The sequence below is a fragment of the Nerophis ophidion genome, linkage group LG11 (assembly GCF_033978795.1).
Source record: "Nerophis ophidion isolate RoL-2023_Sa linkage group LG11, RoL_Noph_v1.0, whole genome shotgun sequence".
In the NCBI taxonomy this organism is placed as follows: Eukaryota; Metazoa; Chordata; class Actinopteri; order Syngnathiformes; family Syngnathidae; genus Nerophis; species Nerophis ophidion.
Window position 1 is genome coordinate 42,688,799 of NC_084621.1, and position 6,000 is coordinate 42,694,798.

At 36.2% G+C, this 6,000-nt stretch overlaps 1 long non-coding RNA gene across 3 annotated transcripts in view; it reads left to right on the forward strand.

Moving 5' to 3' along the window:
- LOC133562127 (uncharacterized) overlaps window positions 1-5,217 on the forward strand; it is a 78,519-nt gene extending 73,302 nt beyond the window's left edge. For all 3 annotated transcript variants that reach the window (XR_009808842.1, XR_009808841.1, XR_009808843.1), the window contains one exon: window positions 1,989-5,217. This is a non-coding gene — a long non-coding RNA (uncharacterized LOC133562127). The remainder of the gene's footprint in view (window positions 1-1,988) is intronic.
- Window positions 5,218-6,000: the final 783 nt, after the last annotated feature.

The window sequence follows — 6,000 nt, forward strand, 5'->3', positions numbered from 1 at the left end:
CTGGCCTTGTTCATTAGGGTGGACAATGGTCTGAGTCCTCTACATCTGAGATGTCAGAATCTGAGCCATTAGGGACTTTTGGGTCCTGTAGAAGTGTGTGGTTTGTGTTTCCACAGCATTTCACAGTTGACAGTTTATACAAATCATGTTGGTGATGTATGGAGGAGTGGTTCAGTATAATTCTTCACTGATACCATGCATATAAACAGACAATATTAGGTCAGAGTTATTTTACTGAAAAGTAATTAAATGAAATACAAAGGAATCTAATACAAAATGATATGATTTATAAAATAAAATGTACTCAATTATTTATAAAAAGTCAGGCTTCTGTCCGCAATGTCAGAAAGTCGTCCTCTCTGTAAATGATGAATTCATGAGGGTCAGGCGATTCATTTTGGTCCATTTTAGCTTCAAGTCTGACTCCTCTGTAAATACGTTTAAAAGAATCTGTCCATTTCTCATAACTTTGTGTATCAAAAGTAAGTTTGTAAAAATAATAAACAGCAATAAACTGCATAAAGTTTAAAGACTACAGCTGAATAAAACACTAAAAAGATAGTTATGCTGATCAGTGTTCTGCACAAAGATACCCCACAAAAGTTCTTTAATTTCAAAGGCTCATTTTGTTCCTCTTTCTCTCCGTTGTCAAGTTTGTTATAATGCAAAAGTAGAAAGTTGCAGCTTATATTCCAATGGCGGTCGTGTGCTTGAAATTTAAGTTTTAGGAACGCCGCCTACCGTGTTCAACCAATCATTGTTTGACAGCACAGCCCGCCCCTAAAATGTTCTTGGTCGCTTGGAAAAGTACTACCCAGCTCTAGAACTCTGATAGGTTTCAGTTAGGAGGAACTCTGAAAGGTTCCTAAAGAACTGAATTAACTCGGGTAGTTTTTAGTGGAAAGACAGGAAGAACTTTATTTAGTTCCTGCGGTAGAAAAGGGCCTAGTGCCTTTGATGGGCTCTTCATCCCTTTGGTCCTGGATCATTGTCCGGCAAGGTCCGCAATGATTCTAGTGACCATGCTACTTTGGATAAATGAAAAAATATTACAAAGGACAATGTTTAAATTACCCTTAGTAATTACTGTTACCTTTTTTGAAAATGTGAGACGTTTTTCATGAGATAAAAATGCATAATGTTATATCTGTGATTTTGAGTATGTTCTTTTTTAAAGGAGGTACCTGTTGTGACCATGCTACTTTAGATAATAAAAAAATATTAGAAAGGACAATGTTTAAAATGGACAGAAAACCAAAATCATATTAAAAAAAAACATTAAAAAACTAAGTAATACTACTTTGGCCTACTTTTGAGTTAGCTAGGTCAAGTATAAAGTGTGTGCATGTAAGTGTGGTGCGTGTGCGTGTTTGAGATAACGACACTATGTTACCTAATTAAATACAATACTGTTAGCTAACAACAAAGGAGGCTATTCTGATCACACATTTCACACATTTTGTCACTCATTTGATCACATGTTATAATCTGTCAATAAAAAATAAGTGAAAAAAGACACCCTTAGTAATTACTGGTACATTTTTTGAAAATGTTGAGAAGTTTTTCATGAGATAAGAATGCATAATGTTATATCTGTGATTTTGAGTATGTTCCTTTTTAAAGGAGGTACCTGTTGTGACCATGCTACTTTGGATAAATAAAAAAAATATTAGAAAAGACAATGTTTAAAATGGACAGAAAACCAAAATCATATAAAAAAAAAACATAGAAAAAAACTAAGTAATACAACATTAGCCTACTTTTGAGTTAGCTGGGTCAAGTATAAAGTGTGTGCATGTAAGTGTGGTGTGTGTGCGTGTTTGAGATAACGATACTATGTTACCTACTTAAATACAATACTGTTAGCTAACAACAAAGGAGGCTATTCTGATCACACATTTCACACATTTTGTCACTCAGTTGATCACATGTTATAATCCGTCAATAAAAAATAAGTTCATAAATGGAGATCATATTTACATTTACAGGTTGATTGGCAACACGGCCCTGCGATGAGGTGGCGACTTGTCCAGGCTGTACCCCGCCTTCCGCCTGAATACAGCTGAGATAGGCTCTGTGGAAAAGAGTGGGTTAGTTATACAAAAAGGAAAGTTTCTTAAAATTCATGAAAAAAAATCATTAAAATACAAATGGCCACATTTCAAAAACATGTTTTATGAGACACCTGAAATATGAGTATATTACAAGTTTTTATTTTTAAGATTTTTAAAGGGGAACATTATCACCAGACCTATGTAAGCGTCAATATATACCTTGATGTTGCAGAAAAAAGACCATATATTTTTTTAATCGATTTCCGAACTTTAAAAGGGTGAATTTGACGATTTAAACGCCTTTCAGTTGATTCATATGATTTATGCCACTTCTTTTTCTGTCTCATTTTGTCCACCAAACTTATAATGTTGTGCATGGATGCACAAAGGCGAGTTTTGTTGATGTTATTGACTTATGTGGAGTTTGATAATCAGACATATTTGGTTACGGCATGACTGCAAGCTAATCGATGCTGACATGCTATTTAGGCTAGCTGTTTGTACATATTGCATCATTGTGCCTCATTTGTAGCTATATTTGCATCCAGCCTTTCCCTCCACCCACATTTAATGCCAAACAAACACATACCAATCGTTGGTTAGAAGGCGATCGCTGAATTTGTCCTCGCTTCCTCCCGCGCCACTGTCTGTCGTGATATGGCTCCCTAGCTTCAGTTTCTTCTTTAATTTCGTTTTCGCTACCTGCCTCCACACTCCAACCATCCGTTTCAAAACATGCGTAATCTGTTGAATCGCTTACGGCGCTGAAATCCGAGTCTGAATCAGAGCTAGTATCGCTATACCTTTCTGTGCTATCCGCCATGTTTATTTCTGTGTGATTACGCTTTGACTTCACAGGATAATGGACGAGTGGATATAACGACGGTTAAAATCAGGCACTTTGAAGCCGTTTTTCGGAATATTGCGTGATGGGTAACATTTTTAAGAGAAACTTCGAAAAATAAAATAAGCCACTGGGAACTGATTTTTATTGGTTTTAACCCTTCAGAAATTGTGATAATGTTCCCCTTTAAGAAAAACAAACTATGGGGTCGTTTTTGACCCCACGTCTGCATCTAAGGGTTAAACACTACTTCTGTCAATATAAACAAGTATCAAATAATTAGAGTTGTATATTACAGATACAAACTCTCCAAGGCAGAAGCTTATTAGAAAGTCTGCACTAAAAACTGTGTCTGGATCAGTCATGCACTAAACATAATTAATTATTGTGGCCACTAGTTGTTGCTGCCAAACTATTTTCCACTTGTGCAATGAGTCCTGCTAATATCATATGAAATTAATATCAGGATCGCACAATACTTATGGCTCCAATAATGTTAATGTATTGGAAGTGAAAAAAGACACCCTTAGTAATTACTGTTACCTTTTTTTAAAATGTTAAGAAGTTTTTCATGAGAAAAGAATGCATAATGTTATATCTGTGATTTGGAGTATGTTCCTTTTTAAAGGAGGTACCTATTGAAGGATGTGTGATGTTACATAGCGAGAGTGGAGTTAGCTGAGTATCAGTATGACTTGTGAATGTGTTGAGCCAATAAAAGTGCTTCAGTAGCTGTCTGTCCTTGACCACAATTGGGACAGTATAATACGGTGCCATGTTTCACAGTAATTAATAGTCAAAATTACAGTTTGGCCTATGCCTTCCTTTTTAAAATATTTCTAACCTGAGTGAACTCCTCAACCAAATAAGATATTTATGCATCAATAATATGTAATGTTATATGTAATATGCAATATGTATTGCAGCCAAACAGCTATTTTTTTGTTTCATCTGACCACAGAACTTTCCTCCAGAAAGTCTTATCTTTGTCCATGTGATGTCAGATGAAGCAAAAATTGAGCTGTTTGGCCACAATACCCAGCAATTTGTTTGAACGAGAAAAGGTGTGGCCTTTAATCCCAGGAACACCACACCTACCGTCAAGCATGGTGGTGGTAATATTATGCTCTGGGCATGTTTTACTGCCAATGGAACTGGTGCTTTACAGAGAGTAAATAGGACAATGAAAAAGGAGGATTACCTCCAAATTCTTCAGGATAACCTAAAATCATCAACCCGGAGGTTGGGTCTTGGGCGCAGTTGGGTGTTCCAACAGAACAATGACCCCAAACACACGTCAAAAGTGGTAAAGGAATGGCTAAATTAGGTTTGAATTAAGGTTTTCGAATGGCCTTCCCAAAGTGCTGACTCAAACGTGTGGATAACGCTGAAGAAACAAATCCATGTCAGAAAACCAACAAAATTAGCTGAATTGCAGCAATTTTGTCAAGAGGAGTGATCAAAAAATTCAACCAGAAGCTGGCCAGAAGTTTGTGGATGGCTACCAAAATCATTGATTGATTGATTGATTGAAACTTTTATTAGTAGATTGCACAGTTCAGTACATATTCCGTACAATTGCCCACTAAATGGTAACACCCGAATAAGTTTTTCAACTTGTTTAAGTCGGGGTCCTCGTTAATCAATTCATGGTACCTTATTGCAGTGAAACTTGCCAAGGGACATGTAACCAAATATTAAAATTGCTGTATGTATACTTTTGACCCAGCAGATTTGGTCACATTTTCAGTAGACCCATAATAAATTCATACAGGAAACAAACTTCATGAATGTTTTTTGTGACAAACAAGTATGTGCTCCAATCACTCTATCACAAAAAAAATAAGAGTTGTACCAATTATTGGAAACTCAAGACAGCTATGACATTATGTTCTTTACAAGTGTATGTAAACTTTTGACCACGACTGTATTTACTCTGGGTCAGTTCCTCGTTGCATCACACTGTGTGTCATTATAAAGTGTTTTGCTTTGCTTCAATGGACACACCAGGGTTTGTTTGTGTAAGTGCTGCAGCGAAGGTTCAGTAAATAAGAGCTCTGTAAGAATGTTTGTGTTCACTATATGTGCTTAGAGCAGCACTGCTGTTATTTGCTATGGTTGAATTATCAATTAAGTGTGTGGCTTATTTGTTGATTCAAGTTAGCTTACGTCATTGAAATTCAAGATGACTTAAGAATTGGAATACTGTATAGTACTTCCTGAATTTCTACTGTATATTGTGCTTGATTGACATTTTTATACATGAGCTCGGGCAGCTCAACAGTTTAGGTCAAAAATAAAATTTTGATTGTCTCTGAAGAGTTATTTTAGGTCATATTTTTATAGCATCCATTCTTTATCAAAATAAGGGGACCTTTGTTGCAAAACCAATTTTTCTTACCTATTGGTACATGTTTATGTGTATTTGGGTTCTGCATAAGTCTCCAAAATGTTTCATTAAACCATGGAGGCATGGCAGAGACATTTATAAAACAATCTTACCTTCCTTCATACTTATCAGCAAATATCTCCATATATGGTAGAAATATTTTGGAAAAGGTCTGTACAAGTCCACCAGTATTGTCAGTAAGTTCCTTCTTTTTCCCTATCCTGTTGTCGTGGGGCAGACTGGCTCATACATGCACATGCATGCTCCGCTGTTAACATTTCAAAGTAGCGTATAGTTCTAATTTATATCTGTCAGTGGACTTCATATGGAAGCGCTTAAAACTACAACATGGCTGTTGGGGAGATGACACAGTCAAAGTGGAGGCACGTAAATAGAAAGCATGCAACTTTAAGATGGTTTGTTAAACATGGTCATTGCACAATTTTGACCAAAGACCCACTATCATATATTATGCAGACCACGAGGAAAAGTTTTAAATATAGAAAAAAATAATTTGCTTCGGTTTAAATTTTGCTCCACTGTCACATTTTCAACCCCGTTTTTTGCGTCTGCCTCAAGACGTTCAAGTCTGGAGGTGCTCCCAGACTGCAAATAATACCACGCCCCATCCTCTCCAAAGATATCATAATTTATCTTTTGAAAATGTACACCGTTGAAATATATACAGTATATTGAAGTCGTCAACACTGTTT